Here is a 26,407-nt window from a genome sequence, read left to right on the forward strand (position 1 = left end):
CGCTCATCCGTAATCAGACTTAGCTGAGGTGCCGGAGCTGAAGAGTATCAAACGGAATGAAAAGAAGCGTCATCCGCACAATCAGGACTCAGTTCCAAAAATCAATCTCCAATCAATTGATTTTTTGCCCAGTTTTGAGTGCGCGGATGCTGCTTCCTTTCATTCCACCATGGTGGATAAAGAAACACTGGGGGGAGGGAGACTCAGACACAGCCCACAGCCCAGTGGGGGGGGGGGACGGAGACATATGGCAGCTCCTCTCAGAGGCTGTTGGAGGCAGAAATGGGAGAACAGGCTCGTTGTAACGTATGGAACGGAACGGTGGAATGGTATCAAACACACATGGATGAAGTAGTGAGTTGGACTGGGAGGGTTCCCACACCTTCTGAAACATCAAACTCAAGCACCTTTCAAAGACTTTCAAGCACCTTTCAAAGACTTTCAAGCACCTTTCAAAGACTTTCAAGACTCAATTCGCTCAAATTCAAGAACCCAACACAGCATAGTTTGAGACAGAACTAGTTGACGAGTAAGTAAAACATTTTGGAATATATATTGTTTTTTTTAGAGCGAGAGAGAGAGAGAGAGAGAGAGAGAGAGAGAGAGAGAGAGAGAGAGAGAGAGAGAGAGAGGGGGGAATTCAAGCACTTTCAATAACCCATGTCTATTTTCAAAAACTTTTAAGACCTTGATTTCTTTTTCTATCTTTCAAGGATTTCAAGGACCTGTGGGAACCCTGACTGGTGATCGGACGGTTGTGAGTTCAAATGGCCTGAAACACCACCACTAAGCGTGGCCCTTGAGTAAGGCACTTAGCCCTCAGTTACTCCAGGGGGAATGTGTCCCTGTAATTCGTAATTGTAAATCGCTTTGGATTAAAAGCGTCTGCTAAATGGCTAAATTCTTCTTAATTCTTAAAAAAAAATGAAAATGAAAGAGGGGTAGAAGGAATATCTGCTGATTGGTCCATGTGGTCTGTCATTGTAATGTAGGAAAATGGAACGGTCTCAAACACCTTCCTGTTCCAGGCATCACAATAAGCCCGTCCTCTGATTTCTACTTCCGCCAGCCTCCCCTTGGCGCTCTCTGCCGGACGATGTCATGAAGAGTTGTAGAGAGTCTGTGAGGTGATCTGTGATTCCCACATTACTTGCATGAAAGGCAAAACATGGAAGGCTGCATGGAAGGCTTTTACTGCTGTAAAAGACACAAGGCACTCTTTACCACGGTGTCGACGCTGCTAAAAAGCCTGGCCCGCGTCCAGAGAAGTTAATATACCACGGACGAAACAGCAGAGACTAGCATTCCATCTCTCAGCTTCTACGACCGAACTATTGAGATGTCGTCAAATCAATCACCCGTTAAAACCCCTGCATAGTGCTCTCTGTGTAATTAACAGCCCATTGTTGATCGTTGCCATGTACATTATATAATTAGAAACTAAATTAAAATGGAGGACGTGGGGTGGCCTAGTGGATAGAGAGTTTGACTGGTGATCAGAAGGTCAGAGTTCAAATCCCACCTGGGAACACCACCACTATGTAGTGTGCCCTTGAGTAAGGCACTTATACCACGGACGAAACAGCAGAGACTAGCATTCCATCTCTCAGCTTCCACGACCAACTATTGAGATGTCGTCAAATCAATCACCCGTTAAAACCTTGCATAGTGCTCTCTTAGCCCTAAATTGCTCCAGGGAGACTGTCCCTGTAACCTCTAATTGTAAGTTGCTTTGGATAAGAAAGTGTCTGCTAAATACTTCAAATAGAAATGGAAGTTCCTTCACACACAAAAAACGAATGAAAATGTCCAAAGAAGCCCTTGAGAACTTGTCTAGAACATGACGATACAGAGCTCAGTCTGACAGCAGGAAAAGGGAGCTGTGCCAGGGCAATAATTGGAGTCACAACCTCTGCTATGACTGTTATGATGACAGGCAGAGTTAACGGACATCGATGCCCTTGTATTAAACCATGAAGTCTGATGAACACCATTTCACTATCCGCCTCCTCCAACTCCCTAATTAAACACAGATAGAAAAGAGAGAGATGGAGAGAGAGAGAGAGAGAGAGAGAGAGAGACACAGAGAGAGAGAGAGAGAGAGAGAGAGAGAGAGAGAGAGAGACAGAGAGAGAGAGAGAGAGAGAGAGAGAGAGAGAGAGAGAGACTACACTAGAGAAAATGACGTTATTTCAACCACAGTGACCTTGCAGATAATGGAAACAGCAAGATAATTAACAGAAACATCTGAACATGTTTCTCTAGACAGGGAGGTCTGGAACTGAATAAATCATAGCTCTATAATACAGACATATAATACACCTCTAGAATATAGCTCTATATATAATACTTATCTATAATATAGTTCTATAATATATATAATACTTATCTATAATATAGCTCTATAATAATAATAATAATAATAATAACTTTATTTCTATAGCGCTTTTCCTGCAAACAATACAGCTATATAATATACATCTATAATAAAGCTCTATACTAGCCTACCTTTAATTTAATTCATTAAGATATTCTCTAGTCAGACCTACCAAAACCTCCGTTAACTTATCTTTTGGTCATTTGGATTTTCCTTTCAGAAACGGATATTAAAAAACCAAAAACGAGTGGTTTCTCAATGAACATTCTTCAGTGAGGAGTGGACTGAGAGGGAAACTTCTCCAAATGTTAAATCTCTAAAAGATGTTAGTTATATAGCCTATATACATCAGGGTGGGAGATAGGCACCAGCTAAATGCTGGTAAAATATAAAAGTGGCAGGTAGACTTCAGACACCAAATAATGATTTACTATTGAGTGGCTCAGGTGAATTTGAACAGTTATCTGTCAGTGGCTGGTACATGTTCACATTTTACTAACTTAATTCCCCACCCTGATTTACAGCATATGATGATGATGCAGTTCTCATCCCATCCTAGTGTCTCAGGCTTTCATCTGCGGTTTCGACATAGATAAACAGATTTACATCTTTGGCATTTAGCAGACGCCTTTATCCAAAGTGACTTATTACAACCTATACATTTGTCTAGGAGGTGTTCAGCTTTTTGCTTATTTTATTGTTATTTTGTGTTATTTTACCCTCTAAATATGCCTGAATTACTATTGCCTTATGTCTGGTGCTGCAATGCAAAGTCAGGAATTGAAACGTAAGAATGTTACTCTGGTGTAATGTGACGTAACAATCAGCTTGAGGATGTGTGAGGGTGTTCATCTGGCTACAGTAGGCGGGCGGGCGGACGGACGCTCTCAGCTGGCTGAGCTGCAGGTCTCTGTTCTACCTGGACGCCAACACACACACATTCTAAATGCTTTATTTATGTCCGCATAAACGGACAATATGTAAAGGACATAAATACTATCAGTGCATTTTGACATTACGAAAACAGTCAGTTACAGTAGTGCTGAGCCAACAACCAGTTATGCTACACACAGGATGTTATTCACACCAAATGATAACAGTGGATTGACAGATACAGTATCAATACTGTAAAACAGACAGTATCCAGCTCATGAGTACAAGAAGCACCGCCAAGAAGCGCACACACACACACACACACACACACATATCACTCACACACACACACACACACACACACACACACACACACACACACACACACACACACACTCATATCACACACACACTCATATCACTCTAATCCGACAGAAACATTTAATTTGTCTCATTCTGTCTCTGGCAGCTCGGGGGCCTCTGGAGACCCACTTGTACAAACACCCGGGCCAGGCAGCAGGGCCTGACTAATAACTGGGAGGCAAAGGGGAGAGGTATTCATTCATCATTGCCATGGCGATAGTAGCGATGGGAAGGGAGCGGGGGTGGGGGCAGCAGGGCAACTCTTTAGGGGATTTACACGAAGCAGCAGACAGATCAACCTACAGGTAGACACACCTGATAGGCCCGTCTGGTCTCCTGGAACACTGAGGAGCGGTGAAGCCATCCGGATATGTGACAGTCAAGCACTTCACTGAAATTACATTTACATTTTTGGCATTTAGCAGACGCCTGCCTGGTAGGAAAGCACCAGGGTCTTGAATCTGATGCCAGCTGCTATCGGGAGCCAGTGAAGGGTGCGGAGGAGGGGGGTAACATGAGAGAATTTGGGGAGGTTGAAATGACAGATGTTCTACCTATATAACTACCATATGAATATAAGAATGCCATTTAGCTGACGTTTTTATCCAAAGCGATTTACATCGCAGTGAGTGCAGACATTTGTCAGTATATACGCTCCCGAACCCACAACCTAAGCATTGTTAGCGCCACGCTCCACCACCTGAGCCACAGATTTCTGATTTCTGTATGTTCAAAATCAAGCAGCACTGGCCAAGACTAAACACATAATTTCTAAAAGTCAGCGAGTGCCATGACTGTACCATCACAGACGGAAAGGCACAAGAGGTAAGCATAAATCCACCCTATACTGTTTCTCCTAAGATTTCTACTACCCCCATGTACTGTTTCTCCAGTGTCTACAAAAAAAAGACGAATAAAATCACTGTCTTCTATCATGACGACTGCCAATGGCCTGAGCTAGATTACTTTTCCTGCTACGACTGATGGATTGTGAATATCAAATGTAGTGATTGTAAAGTCGCTTTGGAATAAGGCGTTGTTGGCTAAATGCCAAAAATGTAAATGTAATGTAATGTAATGTAAGCAGAGAGAACCACAGTCTCTGAGCTGGATGAGTTGAAAGAGGATATGCTTGTGGACGTTCCTCTTGTGTAATCGGTTGTAAGAAGGAATAGAACACCGTCCTGCACTGTCGTTTGATCCTTCAACCATTTCAGCTCCGTTCACTATCCAACAGACAGACAGTCGTGGATTTACGTTTACATTTACATTTATGGCATTTAGCAGACGCCTTATCCCAAAGTGACTTACAATCGATACATTAGAGACTAATGTAAGTGAATCATCAATCCACCAGTCGTAGCAGGAGGAGTAATCTAGCACAGGCTGTATTACTTTTTTCTTTAGTAGGCACTGGAGAAACAGTACAAGAACTAAGTACTAAAAGTACTAAAAGAAACAAAAAAGGTAGAAAAAAAAGTCGTTCACTTGCAGCAGATTGACAGATGTTGAACTCTGCCTACGGGTTATAGTCATCATTCAGGCATCTACTATGGCAGTATTTCAGCCATCTCACAGGTATCCTTCAGCCATCTCACAGGTATCCTTCCCACACGTTCCTACTTTAATAGGCATCTTGTGTCATCTTGCCCTAATGATCGGAGTGAGCTGTTAACAACTTTAATTGTATTATAAATCATTCTACAGCGGTCGGGCGCTGGACCTCAACCATCGATCTTCTCAGAACATCGGCATAGCTGAACCCAATAAGCAGAACCAACAGGTAGTTTACAATTTCTCATAAATAACACAAGAATGAACAGACTTTTATAGCGCCTTATTCCAAAGCGCTTTACAATGGCCTCTCATTCAGCCATTCACACACACATTCACACACCAATGGCGGCCAAGCTACAATGCAAGGCACCGGCCCGCTCATTGGGAGCAATTTGGGGTTCAGTGTGTCACACGTAGTCCTAGGCAGGTGATTGTACCAGTCTTTCCTGATTCACTACAAAGCAGAAATACAATATGTTGGGTGAACACTGTTAAAGAATTACTTTACTAATTAAGTATCTAAATATAAGATCAAAAAAGCAGCCTGCTTCATTTCAAATTGCATAGGAAAAGTATTTTTTAATATAGACTCTTGCAAGAGGAGAACGTTTACAGCGTGTCAAGATCTGTCTTGATACGACAAAGGTTCTCTGAAAGTCCAGACACAGACGCAAATCTGTATTTTATACACTCAGGTACACTCAGGCAACAAGCCCGCCCTCAGGTGAGCTACAGGCCAATCACAGGCACTTCCTATATGAGGAGGACTGGCTGTGATGCAGATTGAAAAAAGGTTAGGGGGGAATCGACCGCCACTTTCTCCTAGAGACACAAAGGTGAAAAAGCGGCACAAGAGTCACAAACTGGTCTGGTCTAGTTTCAGAGCACTGGACCGAGGGAAAACAAAGGCCCAGAACTGCTCTAGATCGCTCAGTCTCTCTAGATGCAGGTTTAAGAGAAAAGAGAGCAATTAGGTCTTTGTGCTCATTTAAATGTGTCTGTTGTCTAGCCAATGTCAAGCTTCAAGTAGAGAAACTGGTTTCATTGTCTACTAGGCTGAGGTTGTCAATGTGTTGGTTCTGCCCAGACAGTCTGACTGTCTAGTGACTGTTGTGAATTCAGTCTCAAAGGTAATGAATGTGTTATCAATAAATAACATGTCTTAGCAGGCATATTATTCCACCATAACACACAACTAGGACCCAAGTGAGACCCAATAATATTGCTGATATTCAATGATATTATCATTTTACATTTACATCTTTGGCATTTAGCAGACGCCTTTATCCAAAGTGACTTATTACAACCTATACATTTGTCTAAGTAAGTGAGTCATCTATCCATCAGTCCATCTAAAGTAAGACAGTTGTTAAGATCTAAATGCTAAAACAATTATGTAAATCATTATTAATGTAAATCATTATTCAACGGTTAAGTCTCAGATATGAAACACAGAGCTGCCGAGACTGAGGAGTCAGATGAGAGATTATAGATAGAGACAGCCCAACAGATCCTCCACGCTGTGGGAGTGTGTGGGTGTGTGTGGGTGTATGTGTGTGTGTGTGTGTGAGAGAGTGTGTGTGTGAGCCTGTGAGTGTGTGTATGTGTGTGTGTGTGTGTGTGTGTGTGTGTGTGTGCGTGTATGAGCCTGTGTGTGTGTGTGTGTGTGTGTGTGTGTGTGTGTGTGTACCAGATGCCCTCCCAGCAGGGCCAGTAGAGGAGGTGTGAGGTGTGTGAGCCCCCTGCATGCTGCCAGGCCAGAGACGTTACCTAACATCTACAGAGCTGGGGGGTATTCCATCAACGTCACTAAAGGAAAATCCAGGCTTATTTTGATATTATATTTATCAAAATAAAGCTGGATTTTTAAATAAATCTCGCGGGACTATCAAAATAAGCCTGGATTGTCCTTTAGCGACGTTGATGGAACACCCCCCGGCACCAGCAGGAACACACTGGACATGGAGCTCTATGGACAGCTGTCACAGAAGAGGACGCATTTATTAAGAGCAATTATCATTACTAATATTAATAATTGCAATTAATAATAGCTAATTATTATTATTATTATTACTTATTATATAATAACAACAACAACAATAATAACAATAACAATTATAATAATAATACATATATAATAAGATAATAGGATAATAAAAATAATAAAAATAACAACAATCATAATAACCCTAATAATAATAACTATAATAATAATAACATAATAATAATAATAATAATAATAATAAAAAGAATAATACAATAATAATAATAATAATAATACAGTAATAATAATAATAAAAAAAAAATACATAATACATAATAATAACATAATAATAACAATAATAATACAATAATAATAATAATAATACTGTTCTGTGCTGCATCATACACCCACCCACACCATAACTAAATAGAGCTGGTCTGATAACTGAGGTAAAAAATGACCAGACCAATAGATGTCTCAATCATCTGACAGCAGCTCAAAGCGATCGATACAAAAGCGTTTATCTACGGCCCTCCTCAGGCCTGGTCTGCAGCGTGGCTGTGGTCTGTAATAATGAATAACTGGTGGGAATTATAAAAACCTTTGCGTGACTCAGTCGTTCAATCATTTATAATCATCATCGTACTCATATCGTTCAGGTTGGTTTTTCTTGTGTGTTTCCGACAAGCCTTTGACAATTACACTATCACACACACATCACACACACAGATCACACACATCACACACATCACACACCATCACACACACATCACACACACATCACACACACACACACACACACACACACATCACACACACATCACACACACATCACACACACACATCACACACAGCACACACACACATCACACACAGCACACACATACACACACACCATTACACACACACACACATACACACACACACACTCTCTCCACGCCACATCTACCTGCCTAAATACGACCGTGCCGCTGTTTAGACTTGTAAATGAACCAGAACAGCTTCTGTGTGTGTGTGTATGTGAGCGTATGTGTGTGTATGTGTGTCTGTATGTGAGCTTTTGTGTATGTGTGTGTGTATCTGTGTGTGTGTGTGTGTGTGTGCGTGTGTGTGTGTGTGTGTGTGTGTGTGTGTGTGTGTGTGTGTGCAGCAGCAGAGGTGAACCCACACCACTCATTAAGCCTCTGAGGTAAAAGCATACGGGCCTCGACCCTCCCGCCCACACACCTCCCGGCATCTCACCACCTCTCCAGCCTGAGTGTGTGTGTGTGTGTGTGTGTGTGTGTGTGTGTGTGTGTGTGTGTGTGTGTGTGAGTGTGTGTGAGTGTGTGTGTGTGTGTGTGTGTGTGTGAGTATGTGAGTGTGTGTGTGTGTGTGTGTGTAATGTTAACAGCCCTGCCGTCTGACTCCCTGCCCCTCCTCGTCTCTCTACAATCAGACCATCAACCCACATCTCCGGAGAAAACCCACATCCATCACAGCTGACTATCACGGGGGCCTGGTAGACTGGATATCCATATGGGAGAGGAGTTCACACACGGAGTAAGAATGGAGCTGTACCCAGAGGAGGTAGAGGCTGGTGGAGGTAGAGGCTGGTGGAGGTAGCCATTGGAGGACGGGCTTATTGTAATGCATGGAACGGAATACGTTTTTTTAAATCAGTGCAGTTCGATAACGTTCCTCATTACATTACATTTACATTTTTCGCCATTTAGCAGACGCCTTTATCCAAAGCGACTCACAACAAATACATTTGTCTAAGTAAGTGCGTCATCTATCCATCAGTCATCGCTGATAAGTAATCTATGGCCGGGCCAGGGGCCATTGGCAGGCATAATGCTAGAAGAAGCTTTTTTGTTGTTGTTGTTGTTAAAATACAGTAGAAAAACTGAACAAGTGGGTGGGGAGGTTTTCGGAGGGACAATTAAGGTGTAGACTGAATAGATGGGTCTTCAGGCAACGGCGGAAGATGATATTCCATGCATCACAAATGTCCTCCGATTTCTACCTCCAGTTTCCTCTGATTTCTACCTCCACCAGCCTCCCCTAACCTCACCTGACCAGTACCACACTAACCTGTGTGTCCTGGCTACAGCGCACCCAACACACACCAACCTATACCACACTGTTGCTAACAAACACATCACACCACTGTTGGCTGGTGGGGCTACAAAATCGGAGGAAACGGATTGAAACCGTTCCTCGTTCCGTTCCACGCATCACAATGAGCCCGTCCTCTGATTTCTACCTCCACCAGCCTCCCATGCTCGAGATACCACACCAGAATATGCCGTATTAATTATGAACAATCACACAGCTATAAATACACAGCCATCATCATCACCATCATCATCATCATCATCTATAACAGCTGTAATTATAATGACATCAGTGTGTGAGCAATGACCAGAGCGCTCTCTGCCCCTCCCCCTGACCCCCTGACCCCCCTAACGAGCAGCAGAGCTCCATAACGACCAGCTGTTTAACATGCGCCACGGCAGCAGGCTGCAGGGATGAGCACAGCTCATTAACCTATCCCTCGATCACGTTGTCAATATCCCCCCACCACCAAGTGTCTTAGTGAACACAGCGGTCAGGGTTGTTAGCGTTGTTCTCTTCCAGTCCACCGCCGTGCCGGGGGGGGCTCTAGCCTTGACGGCAGAGAGGCTGGCCGTGTCACGCACAAAGAGGCCTCCCCCAACCTCCACCAGCCTCCACTAGCCTCCCCCAGCTTCCCCCAGCCTCCCCCAACCTCCCCCAACCTCCCACCAGCCTCCCCCAACCTCCCCCAACCTCCCCCAGCCCCCACTAGCCTCCCCCAACCTCCACCAGCCTCCCCCAACCTCCCCAGGCCTCCACTAGCCTCCCCCAGCTTCCACCAGCCTCCCCCAAACTCCCCAGGCCTCCCCCTGCCTCCCCTAGCCTCCACTAGCCTCCACCATTCTCCACCAGCCTCCCCCAGCCTCCCCCAGCCTCCACTAGCCTCCCCCAGCTTCCACCAGCCTTCCCCACCCTCCCCCAGCCTCCACTAGCCTCCACCAGCCTCCCCCAGTCTCCCCCTGCCTCCCCTAGCCTCCCCTAGCCTCGCCTGATCCAGACAATGGTAGATCTCTTTTCAAAAGATAAAAGAGTCAATCTGAGCTGTGGGACAAGGACAGACACGGAGTGCTACGCTATCAGATTGTCATTATACTGTGGCTCACTGTGGTTCATTATACTGTGGTTCACTCACCCAAACATGACTCCGCCATGGCCTTGTTTGTTGACGGACAGACAGAGAACAACACGTGAACACGTGATGTGGAAAACAATAGTTTCCAGCAGAGAGAGAACAGAGATGTCCATCTCCTCTGCGGCTCTCAGCTTCCCACCCAGAGTGAGCGACACAAAGGTCAGACAGCTTAGAAAGACTACAGGAACACACACCCACACACACCCACACTCACACACACACACACACACACACATACACACACACACAAACAAATGCACAGACACACACATACACACACAAATACACGAACACACACACAAATATACACACACAAACAAATGCCCACACACGAAAACACACACACACACACACACACAGAGACGGAGACACACACAGACACACAGACACACAAATACACACACACACACTGACACACACTGACCCACACAGACACACTGACACACACACTCGTGTGCACACACTGACACACACACACACACACACACACACACACACACAGACACACAGAGACACACACACAGAGAGACACACACACACACACACACACACACACACACACACACACCATCGCTGCGACCAGTCTCAGATATGAATCACCACGCAACAATGCCCGGCATGCAGCAACAAGAGGGGACGCGGGCGCAACACAAATGATTTCAGTGTCGTAATTGGATTTGTGATGTTTATGTCCCCCACAGCTCTGCCGGCGCTGACAGTTATGACACTGTAACAGCCCGGCAGTCATCTGGATGGACCCGGCTCTGTCTCGGGAGGGCCATGAACACTGGCGGACTCAGGGGGGGGCAGGGGGGCGACCGCCCCTCCTGGTGCCCCCACGGTTGAAAAACGTCTGTCTTAAGTGCCCTTTTGAGTGTCAAAAATGCCCTTTTGAGTGGCGAAAATGAGAGGACGTGCCCTATTGGTGCCCCTCCAATGGTCCAAACTTGACCATGTGCACTGATGGAGTCCCATGTTGTGCAGTAGGTGCCCTTTTTTTCTTTTCGCCCCTGCCCTTCAAACAGCCTGAGTCCGCCACTGGCTATGAACACTGTAACAGTACAGCAGTCATCTGGATGGACCCGGCTCTGTCTCGGGAGGGCTATGAAGAACGCTCCCCACCGGCACCACGCGATCACAAAGCAGTTACTGAACTAAACATGGACGCTACCTCAGACATACACTGTACTGTAGTTACCAGGGTTAGTTACCACAGGGACTACGGTTAGGCCTAACTACGGTTAACGTAGACGTATAGGGCCGCGTGTGGACAGCGTTGGGTCTAGGTTTAGAAGACGGTGATAGAAGAAGATTTTTCCTCCTATCACAGAGACTGCCAATGGCCCCGGGCCTGAGCTGGATTACTCTTCCTGCTACGACTGGTGGATTGATGATTCACTCGCTTAGTCAAACGTATTGAGTGTGAGTCGCTTTGGAATAAGATGTCTGTTAAATGCCAAAAATGTAAATGTAAAATGTTATCAAGGACAAACGATTTAACACCTTGTACCTCGAGTTTTTTTTTTTTTTTAGCATTTATTTTGTCTTTATTATTACAACGTGTCAAGTTCTAGACAACACAACAGTCTGCAGCATACATTTGGATTTTCAGCTAGCCCCCCTCCCTATCCCCCCACCCCTCTAGTAGGCAAGGTTTTTGACAGATATATTCCTGCATTGAGATACAAATCATCGACGTATGATGACGACAAATAAATCTAATGTTTCCATAACAACTCAGATGTGATTGGCATCTACCCAGGCGACAGTCCTGCTGAGAGACCCCGCCAGACCGTTCTGCATTCTTCTCTTTCAGGAGGAAGTGGCTACAAGTCTCCATACCAACTATATGTGGTCCTCTCTGGCTCAGTCGGTAGAGCATTGTGCTAACAACGCTTAGGTTGTGGATTTGATTCCCGCTGGGACCATGTATACTGAAAAATGCACTCGCTGCAATGTAAGTCGCTTTGGATAAAAGCGTCAGCTAAATGGCCTGGTAGTGTATACTATAACCTCTCCACACAGCAGAGACAGTCGGTGAGGATCCTAACACATTTTTATGAACTGCAAAAACAGCTTTATACTAGCTTATCCTGATGTGATTTTGAAAATGTAAGGATACTGGGTGGTAGAACGCACATGTCTAGGAAAAGTCATGAAAGGAGGGTCCTGACATTTCATAGAGTGCAAAGATATAACATTTTTCTATACTCACAGCGGCCAAATGACCCCTCATGGCTGTTCTAGTGTTACTGTAAGCATCATTGTAATTATTCCAATTCAATGTATTGGATTGGATTCGATATAACTTTATTAATCCTAGAGGAGCCATCATAAAGACATGATGATAAGAAACACATGCTAACAATAGTATTGTGTATAACTACAATATGATCACAGTATTAGTACAAATATCTATACACAACCATGCAGGATCAGTGTTCAATCAGCATCATCCATCTCAAGTCGTCATCCGTCAGCGAGCGGAGGTGTAAAATGGCTGATTTGGCTGTATGTCTGTCCCTGCGCTCCACGCCGCCGTCTGGCCTCACACACAAAGACTACGGCCATGTGTGTGTGTGTGTGTGTGTGTGTGTGTGTGTGTGTGTGTGTGTGTGTGTGTGTGTGTGAGAGTGAGTGTGTGAGTGTGTGTGAGAGTGAATGTGTGTGTGTGTGTGTGTGTGTGTGTGTGTGTGTGTGTGAGAGTGAGTGTGTGTTTTATACCCCCTCAACACTAATCAATGCCTCTCTAGACCTTCCTAATGAGTTGGTTGGACCCATTTAATGATAAAACTATAGAATAGTCTACAATGTTGTAGACCATATTCAGTTAGGATATGTTTTGTTCTGTAGCATGTTGCCAGTTGAAAGGCAGCAGAGAGAGAGAGAGAGAGAGAGAGAGAGAGAGAGAGAGAGAGAGAGAGAGAGAGAGAGAGAGAGAGAGAGAGATGCAGAGGTTCAGCTCCGTTTCTTTGTCTATAATTCATAACAGTAAGTGCAGCTCGGCAGGCTGTCTTCTCTGATCCTCTCTGCACTCAGCCTCTTATCGGAACCAGGAGGAAATAGGCTATGATGGTGAAACTGAAAACGCTCCATGTCTCAACAAAACCCCCTTCCTGTCCTGGATATGCCCTACTGTACACTCTGAGTGCACTCTCTCAAACCAAACACACTGGGTCAAACGCCAACTATTGCCAAAATCGGTGGGGTTAACCTAAGTGTTTGTGGCTGTCAAACCCGGCTTGTCAAATAAAGCAACACTTGGGGGGGGGAAAAACAAAACAAAAAACAAAACACTTACGTTTATAAATAAACGCGTAATATTTATGTTCAATCGAATGCGTGGCAATTATTTCCTAAGATAATAAACATGTTCATCTGACGTTCAAGGGTAATATTTCACGCTGATTTAAATCATTTACTGTGAAGGGGCTATTAATAATTCATGTTGCTCTTTCTTTTGTTCAGGGTGATCTGAAATGTAAGATTTGTTGGTTTAGAAAAATATATTTTTTTGTGAGGAAGACATTAATAATGAGATTCTACAATATGAATTGTTCAGAGGTTTCAATTTAATAAGAATCGCGCGCGGCGGGGACCCAACAGCAGATGACACAAATGTCAACCAACGGTCGTGGAATTTAATTCTGTATCTCACCCGAATCAATCATTTAAAACTGAAATTGAATTAGTGTTCATAACAAATTAATAGCACGTGCATTTGTCAATTCGTGAACAAAGAGCCGCTCAAATCAAAGTGACAACCTGAAAAAATAAATCAAGTGGACCTTGCAACAATTAAAAATAATAATTCTACAATACAAGCAAAGCAACAATACAACACAGCATGTGCTCATTAATTCTGCAGGCTGTCCATCATTCACATCTTACCATAAACTAAGACGCTCTTATCTAGCGTACAGTCTGTCTCTGCACCATTCAAGAAGTAGGCTCAAAGTCAAATTGATAACAGCCGTAAAAACAAAAAACACAAATAAAAAACAATAACATGTTTATGTTATTTATTCATCCTCAAAGTAGGGCATTTATCAAAAGATGGACTTGTCTTGGGAGACTTTTCCTCCACTTTAAATTAAAAAATCTGAGATAATCGCTTCCAAATACAAGCCTTTTAATTACCTCATACTGGATGTATTGTTTCCTCCACTCCGGAGTGAGATGGGCCGAGAGGTGCTCCGTGAATTTCATGTTGCATGTATGTCCTCAACCTCAGTACTGGTAATTCCTCGTTGGACTGTCCCTTCTGTTGTTGGACTGTCCCTTCTGCTGCTGGACTGTCCCTTCTGCTGTTGGACTGTCCCTTCTGCTGTTGGACTGTCCCTTCTGCTGTTGGACTGTCCCTTCTGCTGTTGGACTGTCCCTTCTGCTGTTGGACTGTCCCTTCTGCTGTTGGACTGTCCCTCCTGCTGTTGGACTGTCCCTCCTGCTGTTGGACTGTCCCTCCTGCTGTTGGACTGTCCCTTCTGCTGTTGGACTGTCCCTTCTGCTGTTGGACTGTCCCTTCTGCTGTTGGACTGTCCCTTCTGCTGTTGGACTGTCCCTTCTGCTGTTGGACTGTCCCTTCTGCTGTTGGACTGTCCCTTGGACTGTCCCTCCTGTTGTTGGACTGTCCCTCCTGCTGTTGACGCGAGTTTTGCAACTTGCGGTCTTGCGGGCTGTGATATCCTCTATCCACTAAACCTCTAATCGCTCTGTCTCGTCCCGAGTATCGCACTCCAACAGACCCCGTCCCGCATGCTATTTCGTGGGAGGGATGGCGATCGGAGAGGCCTCCCTCCCTTTGGAACAGGTGGTTTGATGACAATAATATAACGGCCCCGGTGAAAATGCCTCAACGACTTTCTCCGAGCGGTGTCTGACTCGGTCTGCGGGCACCGCGCTCCGCCATCGCTCTCAGCCAGGAGCGTGTGTGCGTCACCGCGCTGTGACAGGGAGGGGGGATCTGGGGGGTGTTGGAACGCCCTCCTTAAAGTGCGCACTGTTACTGTATGTCCACAGCGCTCGTTTGTGTGTAATTGTTATCTTGCATATTGAATGAATGAATGAATGAATGAATGAATGAATGAATGAAAGCTTTATTTCGAACATGTGAAAAAAATAAAAAGTTATAACAACAAAACAAAAAACAAAAACAAGAAAAACAAAACAAAACAAAAACACTATTTACTTAACATGTCCGAAAAGGAGTAGGAAGAAGCATAAGCTTATTTAATCCTACCCCTTCTCCAATACTCAGAGATTAATAATTAATAATCTGCAGTTGACTTCAATATTAATATAATATTTTTTAAATTAAATCAAATTTATTTACGTATTTACATATTTACCAACAATAGAAAACAGATAATGTAAATAAACAAATAATCTGTGAAAACAACTGGGGTGACTATCAAAAATGTCTAAAAAATCTCTAAAAATGAAAATAATCAAGCGTTTCTTTGTTGACATGGGATGTTTGCGCATCGATTCACTTTTGATCTCCATCAGAAAACGCATTTTGCCTTCACCCACCTCTATTCACCTCAGATACTCACTCACCCACTTTTACGATGTACAAAACATGTTTTCTTCTACAGAAAACGTTACAATAGCGACGAGAAAAGAGACTAAAGAATGCTATTATATTGATTTATTAGATAACGTGTTATGCAGCGGTGTTCAGGCGTCATTTTTATTTACCGTTATAGAGGTGAGCTCATCCTCTGAGCGCGTTTCTGGGAATATGGCAGAGTGCCGGGCACATCATTAAATGTGTTCTGGCACCAGCACCTCTAGTTACAAATAGTATAAGCTAGATGAGTCTGTTATTGTTTGATAACGATTTTTAAATTTTGATGTCATAATTCAATGGTTATTATAAATGGTTATTATAAATGGTTATTATAAATGGTTAAAACAGGATTGAACTTTGAATGAAACTATAAAGACACCGCCCCAATTTATGCCATTACCTCTAACTTTTATAGACTTCACAATGAATCTTCACAATGATCTCCGTAAGTCTTACTAGGTCATCGCTGCTGTTACCTATAATGAGATGGGAGAGGGTACGCTTTTATGAATAGGCCCATTGGAGATAACGAGGGAGCATCGTTAAAAGTTTATTCGGATCTGCTGTTCCCCTCATACAGGCCTTACAACTAGGCCTGCTTTCAAATAAGAAGGATTGGAGTTGGAGGCTTGGAGGCTACTCTAAGTCAACCCTAATTCTCCGACCTAGTTTTGTTTTAGACAATCCATTTAATCTGTACCCAGCAACAATCCCTTAAATACCAAATAAGACCTTTCTTAACAACCTCCCTTGCTTCAAATCTTTTTTTCCAATCTTTTTAATCCAAATGATTTTATTTCTTGTTTTTGGTTAACAAGACATTCCCATTTTGCGCGTAAGGCAGTGTGCTGGTTTATGGACCAGTCGAAGCCACCATAGCCCCCCATAGAAGCCCCCCCCTATAAACCCAGCCTGCTGCAGGTGCAGGTTAATGATGCCGCATCAACACATCAACACTGTGTGAATACTGCCACCTGCTGGACTACCTTTGCTAATGCAACAACATGCCACCTTCCAATTGGCTTACGCAGTTTCATTTTCCACACACTGTTATTTAAAAATACATGTTATCTTTGTAGTATATTTCTGTAGTATGTATGATCTATGTATGAATATGTGGTATGTTTTAGACACACACACATGCCAGGGCATGCAGGGACACAGATGACCAGCAGGGACCTTTGGGGGTTGAGCAGGGACACACATGCACGCTGGCCCCTCCCCTCTGGAGGGGAAAGGGGAGAGAGGGACACAGAGAGCCCTCTTCCCACCCTGATGTCCATGGAGAACGCATGTAATGTATGAATCTGCCTGTAACTAATTAAAGTGTCTTAAACTAACTGTTCTTTGATTCATAATCAATAAGAATACACGACAGTAAATGGCGAGCAAGCGACGGAGTTTAATATAACTTAATTTACAGTATTGTGCGGACTCTTCAATTCGACGAAAAAGGTAGATTTTCTGCAGAAATCTCTCTCTAGTCGATTGGTGTGTTTAAAATAAACTGTAAATCTCAGATAAGTTATAGTCAAAAGAATCTGTGTAACGGTAATCTTGTTGGAATAGAAGCAAACTTTTCATAATCATAATCTGATGGGTGGGTGGTGAGAGCCGGACTTGGAAGCCCGTTTTTTGTAAAATATAGTGTTTAATGGTAAGGTTTGTTTGTACGGTATTGGAATATCGTGTGTGTGTTTGTGTAAAATTCGGTGAGGTTGTGTTTATGTGTTGGAGGACTGGGTAGTCTGTTTTATATTGTAGCAGTGGAGAACATGTGAGGCTCTTTTGTCTATTCTTAGACGCCATTTTTATGAGGGTGTTGCAGTGTACTTTCAGCGGAGTTTAGACGCCATTTGCATTTAGACGCCATTTGCAGTGTGTCGGAGAGTCTATTCTTGGACGCCATTTTTCTTTGTCCTTGGGGAAGGACACGCACAGAGGCCATCTTTGTGAGGGAAGCGTGAACGTAGAATATTTGAATGAGATAAATAGTGGTTTAACTGGATTGAAAGATATTGCTGTGTCGTGAAAAGTAATCGGTTAAAGAGATTGTTTTAAGCAGGCCCCAATACGGCCGTGGGCTTTCAAGAACAATAAAGCCCTTCCCTCTTTCTGCTTTGCAAAAAGCGCAGACACACAGTGGAACATTCCTTTAGAGGGGAGCCTGAGTTTGATGGATTTCAGTGCTCATCTCTTAAAGATAGCGATAAAACCATACAAATAGACTAGTATTGATAGAGAAAAGATAGAGATATAGTGAATTGATCTCGGGGTGTTTTAAATAGTTTAGAGTTACGGTTAAAACATTCATAGCCTTGGCTAAGAGTTGGCGCATGCGCAATCGATGCGCGTTAGCCGGAGCACAGCTCCATCTGCTGGTCGAAATACGACAATACATTTTAAAACACTAAATCCTCAGGGAGATACAGCTGAGGTCGATGAAACAGTCCGATACATTAATAAATAGATGGTTAAATGATTGTTCTATATTAAATTACTTTAATTAATTTAATTAATTACTTATCAGTTGAATTAATTATTCAGATCATTCATTTTCTGTTTCCCAAAACAATTGATTGATTCCATAAGTTTTAAATCAATGTATATGATGATATAGTGAATAATTCTAACTAATCATTTATTCCTTTCAAATAACAAGTCGATTTCCTTACAGATTGTAATGAATAATTAATCATTTTATTCCTTCCAAATGACAAGTCGATTTCTTTAAGTGTGTAATTAATAATTAATCATTTTGTTCCTTTCAAATAACAAGTCGATTTCCTTACAGATTGTAATGAATAATTAATCATTTTATTCCTTCCAAATAACAAGTCGATTTCTCTACAGGTTATAATTAATATTTGTAATTTACATCTTTTATTTTAGTTAGGTCATTTCCACAGTGTTTGATTAAGGAATAGCAGAATAGTACATATTTGATAGTTGAGCAGTAAAAGGGTTTTTGTGGATCGGTGAATACTTAGGTGTGACCAGCTTTTGTGATTTAATAATTGTGTTGACCAGAACTGTAATTAGTATTGAATGAGTAATTAAGTGACACATTCATAAACAATTAGGAAACACATTTAAGTATAAAGTACTTACACAGAGATTAGATTTAAGTTAATACTGCACTGACATACACAAGAGGCAAGTCTGTTATTCTGGAGTTGCAGGGTTTTTGTGGGGATGGTTAATACAGTTATATTGGACTAGCATTTGTTTAGCAAACAAGACAAAATAAGGTGGGTTGTAAGAAGCGTACACCTTATCTAATATAGAATATTGTCAGCATATTGAGCGAAGTAGAATGGGGTCGAATTCCACGAAGCTGTTAAAAGATATTAGTGAACATCGTGGAATGTTGGCTACGTTATCCCCTATGGCTATAGTGGAAAAAATGAATCCTCTTGTTAGGGAAATTAGCAAAATGTCAACGAAATGGAATAGCCGTTGGGCATACATTGAACAGCCGTGGCCGAAAGAGGGCAGCATTAATTTACAATTAATTGCAACATTGGAAATACTTATCAATGGGCACAAAGCACATCAAAGAGGAAAGATTAGATCAGAGAAACGCAAGTTAGAGTTAGCTATTTTAGATCTATTTAAGGTAGAGGGACAGAAAATAGCTCAGTGTCCTGCCCCCAGTCCCCCTCCCTATGCTAAGGCACTGGAGGATCATTCCCAGAAGAAGAAGAAGGAGCCAAGGGGAAAAGGGGACGACAGGAGTGACGAGGAAGATGACAGCGAAGATGGCAGTGCAGACTCAAGTGATGACGACAATGCAGATGGAGGCTACAACGCGCAGGGCAGGAAGATGATAGCCACAGCCGAAAGGAAAGGTGGGAGAAGACGCCCGGAGAAAGAGGGAGATTGTCACCGAATGTCATCAAATACATTAAAGAACTGTCCAGTGCTGATTCGGGGTAACAAGATGGAATATCATCCGTGGCATCATACAGATTTGTCTGAAGTGATCGAGAAACTCCCAGTTCTTCAAGAGGGAGGACATTCGTGGACGCGACAGGTCGACGTGATACTGACAGGAACGCAGGTCGCGATGGGAGACCTGAAAAGACTCTTAGCTTTTATTGCAGGATTGGATACAATGCAGGAAATATTGATGAAGGCAGGACTTCATAGATATATCAATACATCAGTTTATGATCCAGAGCTTTTCGCAGCAAACAGAGGCAAACTGTGGAAAGCAATCAGGGAGATCTACCCTACTCACATTCACCCAGACAATATCATTGTGAAGCCACTGGGGGGGGATGAGAATCCCAGGGGTTATATTGCCCGTATGCACTCTCAATGGAGAAGTGTGACAGGGAAAGACGCTGAAGATAACCCCTTAGAAAAATCCATAATCAGGGAAAAAATACAAGAAGGGCTTCCTACCCCAGTTAAGGATAAGCTAGCAGAAGTGGTGGGGCTACGACACATGAACAAAGCTGTTTATATAGACCACGTATCTCATCAAGTTGAGTTATATCGAAAGAACATTCAGATACAGAAGGCACGAGACGAAGAATCCCTCAGAATATTGACTCATTTGCAATTGACTGAAAGCGAGAGAAACATAGAGGGAGTGCAGGCTTTAGCCCCACAGCAACAGCCACCTGGAGTGCAGACTGCTACTTACCAGTCCTACTCACAGGGGCCACAAGGGGGGTATCCTGCTACTTACCAGTCCTACCCACAGGGGCCACAAGGGGGGTATCCATACCCACAAGGGCCACCAGGGGTGCAAGCGGTTCCATACCAGAGGTACACACAGCCTGGCCAAGGACCACCACCAGGGGGATGGACAGCAGCAGGGAAGGAGATGCTAGAACCATGCCAATGTGACCAGAATGGACATCTAGCCTGTGCCTGCTGCAACAGGCCCCAGGGGGGCGCAGGGGGGAGCCAAGGAGGAGGATATTGGCCCCCTACTACACCTGCTCCAGGAGTGATGAACCCTTACGGAGGCCCAGCAGCTGGCCTATAGGGGTGCCCGGAAGATCCGAGTGGGAGGTGCCAGCTGGTGGTGACACAGAAGCCTGAAGGCGCCACGCACCTCCCTATGTCTAGAGAATATGTGAAGACAATCGGATTTGAGGGAATTAAACAGCTGATTCCTACAACTGAGCTTGTAGACTTAGAGTACAAGGGACAGAGAGCAACTCTGTCAACGCTTGTGTCAGAACACACGCCAACAGGGCTGCTAGGGAGAGATGCTCTATGCCAATTGAACTGTACAGTAAAATGCACACCTGACGACTGTCAGGTGACGGTGCCATCCGGTGTTCAGATTCCATCGACAGCCAAAGTGATTAAGCATAGAACAGACCTACAAGCTTTGCCTTTAAAGGGAGCTGATATAGAATATTGGGTTGATGGGTCTTGTTACGGGGTAGGAGAAACTTTGTGCGCTGGGTATTCCTTAGTTAAAGCACAAAATTCAAAGTTTATTGTAGAACAGGCTGAGGCAGTTCCTCAGCCTTGCTCGGCTCAGTTGGCTGAATTGATTGCCCTCACAGAAGCATGCAACTTGGGAACCGGACGGAGAGTGACAGTGTACACCGACTCTGCCTATGCACATAATGTTTGTCATTTTAATGGAGCTGTATGGAGGGGGCGGGGTTTTAAGAGAACTGATGGTACGCCTATACAGCATCACGCACAGATCATGAAGCTGTTACAAGCCATGATGAAGCCAAAGGAATTAGCTATAGTGAAGTGTGCCACACACAGGTCTGACTCATCACATGTCACACAAGGTAACAGGGCTGCAGAGGATGCAGCCAAAGCCATTACAGGAGCAGACAAGGCAGGTAAAGGTCTTCTGGTCACACATGAAAAGCAATTACAGGGCATGGTCACACTTGAGGATTTATTGATGTTACAGAGTAGAGTAACTACGTTAGACAAGAGCGTTTGGCTAGCAAGGGGGGCAAGTCAGGATGACACAGGTCTATGGAGGAATCATGAGGGGTTGGTTGTAGCACCCTCAGATTTATTAGGCATGTTAATACAGGAAGCTCATGGATTAGCACATGTGGCTAGGGGGGAGGTAAGACGCAAGATTACCAAGAAATATGGGTTTTGGAGTCCATATTTGATGGAACAGATTGACCATGCTTTAGGTCAATGTGGGGTCTGTTGGAGAAACAACATCAGAGTGGGTACACCAGTGGTGTCTGGGCATATCCCTACCCCAATAGGGCCACGGGTGGTGGACAGGGGGGTGGATGTACAGAGTAGGCAGGATGTTGTGCCAACAGGTGCCGAGGTCCCCAGAGAACCTGAGAAGGAGGAGCTACGAGGAGATGCTGTGGTGTTGCCAGAGCCAGTGGCAATGCCAGTGTTACAGCCAGTGACATTACCGGCAGTGCCTGAAACCGAGGGGACAGCGGAAAGCTGTCCAGATGCCAATGAACCAGAAACCAACGAAGCAGAGAGTGTTGACAGTCTGGAGGTCCAGCCTGGGGGTGTCCAAAGCCTGGACACCTGGGCTACTGGGGATGCTGGCGAGTGCCTGCACCATGCTTCAGATGATGCTGAGGGCGACTCCCCAGACCTTGATCAGCGTGGGAGGGGACCAGGCGGCTGCCTTAACCTCAATGACACTGACGGACGACGACCAGTTAGGAAAAGATTAAAGACTATGAATAGGGTAGTGAAGCAGCAGATCAAAGGGAACGACGGGAATGGACAGCAGATGATAGCATGGCTGGAAACGGTCTTAGGGGCATGGGAAACTTATTTTGCCAAGATAGGAGCACCTATTATAGCAGACATGATTTTTGACTTTCTTAGAAGGCAGGGCCTCATTGACTGTTTTTGGAAAATCAGTCACTCAGTCCACGTTAATGAACTTTTCAGAAGACTAGTCCTCACCTGAGGTGAAGATCTATGCATTAATGCATTCCCTTTGTCCTATGCTTACTGTTGGAGAATTATGTGTTATGATAACTGAATGTCATTATTTGTGTATTGTTTGTTTGTTTCTATATCGTGTGATTGAGGTCAGTTGAGAAGTGATGTGGTGGTTATACAAAGCTAGGAGAGAGGTTCTGTTCCTAGCGCAACGAAAATGGAAAGCTCCTGACTATGGAAGTGTTATCAATCTGAGACAGCGGTAAAGGCTGTTCTCCAACTGGGTACAAGTGCTAGTAACCTCTGACCCCGACGCTTCAAGGACAAAGAAAACATCGGTCGTTGGAAGTTTCTGTATTGATTTGTGCATGATGAACTGTGTTTAGTTTAATTGTGATTGTTATTTTCAAAATTCTTTTTATTATTGGTTGTTTTCTATTTTTTGTTTATGATATCTTTGGTTCCTAATACTGGTCCTGGGTTGGTCTGTGTTATTGTGCTTCTTGTGTTGTGTGTTGGTGTAGTTTTTCTGTTTGTTGTTGTTTCTTAAAAAAAAAAAAAAATAAAAATAATATTTTTTATTTTTTTTATTTTTTTTATGTGGGGTTTTGTGTTTTTGTTTTTGTTTTGTGGTCGTTTAGTTTCGGAACACCCTCTGGGTGGTCCGAGGGGGGATGTGTAGTATATTTCTGTAGTATGTATGATCTATGTATGAATATGTGGTATGTTTTAGACACACACACATGCCAGGGCATGCAGGGACACAGATGACCAGCAGGGACCTTTGGGGGTTGAGCAGGGACACACATGCACGCTGGCCCCTCCCCTCTGGAGGGGAAAGGGGAGAGAGGGACACAGAGAGCCCTCTTCCCACCCTGATGTCCATGGAGAACGCATGTAATGTATGAATCTGCCTGTAACTAATTAAAGTGTCTTAAACTAACTGTTCTTTGATTCATAATCAATAAGAATACACGACATCTTGAAAAATAAGAGACAGTAGGGCAGAGGAGAATGCCATGGTTGCCTACACAGCATAGGAACCCGTCCATTAATCAATAACACAGTATTCTATATTTGTCAGGAATATTAGACATATTTGTTTGACATGTTTATTTGACTTATTCTAAAGGTTACATTGTAAACATCGTGCTATTGACTGTCAACAGGCCTAAAATATGTGCACACACCTCCACAATAAATAAAAACGTTGCGTCGTTCTGGCGCAACCTGGTGGGATGGACTTGACGTACTTTAACGTGCGATGCAGACGCAACAACGCAGCGGGAAAAGTTTGAACAACAAAAAAAGTTTGAACAATGGAGTGGCCACTGATTCTTGCCGTCTCTGCCGAACCTGCGATCTACACAACATGGGAAAACGACGGAGACACGAACAGGAAGAATGCTGCTTGGGCGAAGGTGGCAGCCGAGCTTCGTCTACCAGGTTTGTGAATAAACTATTAAAAAGCTTAAACTATTAAAAAGCTTAAATGTTGAGGCTGCTAGCTAGCTAGCTAGCTAACTCTAACGTTAGCTAATGTTTAGCAAGCCGTCTGTGTTGTGTCGAAATAAAATTAACAAATGCCTGGTTATGTTATAAATCCTGGTAAATCTTTTTTTCCTTGTTTAACTAACGTTAGCTATGCTATGTGTGTGTGGCCATCTAGTTCAAATTCGACTTTCAATCATGTACTGTAGCCAGCTATTGAGGTACTACTCTACTACTAAACTGAAGTGTGTGTGTGTGTGTGTGTGTGTGTGTGTGTGTGTGTGTGTGTGTGTGTGTGTGTGTGTGTGTGTGTGTGTGTGTGTGTGTGTGTGTGTGTGTGTGTGTGTGTGTGTGTGTGTGTGTGTGTGTGTGTGTGTGTGTGTGTGTGTGTGTGTGTGTGTGTTCAGTTAGTGACAGTGTAGATTAGAATGACAGTACAATTAATTTATGTATTGTTGTTCTTTTCAGAAGGAAGATGTAGGAAGAGGTGGCGAAGCCTCAGAGACCAATACAGAAAGGAGAAAAAAAAGAAGAGTGGTTCGGCTGCCACAAACAGCCGACCATGGCGGTTTTTTAAAATGTTAAATTTCCTGGATTTTTTCATGGATGAGGAGGAGAGAGAGCAGGATGAGGAATGGAGACAGGAAGCAGAGGATGAGATGGAGGGACTGGCGAGCTTGGAAGAGGAGGACGAGCAGTTGTTGGAGGGAGCATCAGAAGCAGGTATTATGTAGCGGTATCTTCAGGGTGAAAAAAAAAAAACATACTGTAGCCCATTTAAGCTCTGTGAGTGCCATACTGGGGTTTACTGACGTCACCGAGACACATGTACAACACTTCACTGTTCAATCTGGTAAAAACCGGTGACAAGCGCATTCAATAATGTGTGCACACGCACTCACACATATGCCACTACTTTGTTTTGACTGATGTACTGATACTGCAGTCGTAGCGGTATCTTTGCTTAATAACCAAGACTCAAGGGGATGGGGGTTGTTCCTAAGTAAGGATACAACAGGAGCTGCCATAACCTTTCTGTTATCTCTACCTCAACAGCTTCATCAGCAGGAGCACCTCCAGACACCCCCCAAGCTCCCTGCCCTAAAAGGAGGAGGCACCGTGCTCCGGGCACCTCAACAGGTACACCCATGACAGCATTTCAACAGCGTGTGGTCGCTGCGCTGGACGATGACCAGATGAGGGCAAACCAGACACCACCCGACGAAGACGACCTCTTTGGTCAAACGGTTGTCCTCATTCTGCGGAGGCTTCCACTGCCAACCAAGGCAGCGTTGAAGCTTCAGATTCATCAGTTATTATATAATGCAGAATTCCCACGTACGTTTTTTACATTCTGTTTAATCATCCCCTTATCAGTGGAGAATCTGATGTGGATGTATGTTTTTAACCCTTTGGATGTTGTTTTTGTCTTTCATTACAGAATAAGCCACACGCTGTTGAAAGGCCGTCATGGGTGTACCTCTCCGACTGAGAGAAAGAGAGAGAGAGCGAGAGAGTGTGTGTGTGTGTGTGGGGAGCAAGTTAGAGTGAGTGAAAGAGAGAGAGTGTGTGTGTGTGTGTGTGTGTGTGCCTGCCTGCCTGCCTGTGATAAAAGGCCAGAACTGTGAATGAATGAATGAATGGTCTTTATTACACTTTGTTACACTTTGAACACTTTGAACTTTGAACTTTGAACTTTGTTACAAGCTGTGTTGCTGTTTATTTATTGTAATGTAAACCATATTATTGTTATTTATTATGTTGCTTAGTGCTTGGTTACTCCAAATGGTGGCACTGTGTCACTAAAAGTATGGTACTATTGTACCCACATCCTCCACTGTTTCCCCATGTTTGCTTATTAAAAGCTTTGTTATTTGTTAATCATTTTTGTGAAGGGTCATTATTTAAACTACCCTTATTCAAATTATGCCAGTTGCTCACGTTGGTAGAATTTATCCATGAGAAAGAAAAACACAAGTTTAGAGTGGATTTGATATTAATGATATGCATTCAGATTGTATTGTTCCACACACACACTAATAACAGTCTCTGTTCTACACACACACACACACACACACACACACT

At 43.6% G+C, this 26,407-nt stretch overlaps 1 protein-coding gene across 1 annotated transcript in view; it reads right to left on the reverse strand.

Moving 5' to 3' along the window:
- Nucleotides 1–26,407, reverse strand: part of xpr1a (xenotropic and polytropic retrovirus receptor 1a) — a gene marked incomplete at its 5' end in the record, with an annotated part of 67,676 nt that overhangs the window by 39,564 nt on the left and 1,705 nt on the right. The window lies entirely within an intron of this gene.

This window comes from Nansenia antarctica (assembly GCF_963989245.1).
Source record: "Nansenia antarctica genome assembly, chromosome: 17".
In the NCBI taxonomy this organism is placed as follows: domain Eukaryota; kingdom Metazoa; phylum Chordata; class Actinopteri; order Argentiniformes; family Microstomatidae; genus Nansenia; species Nansenia antarctica.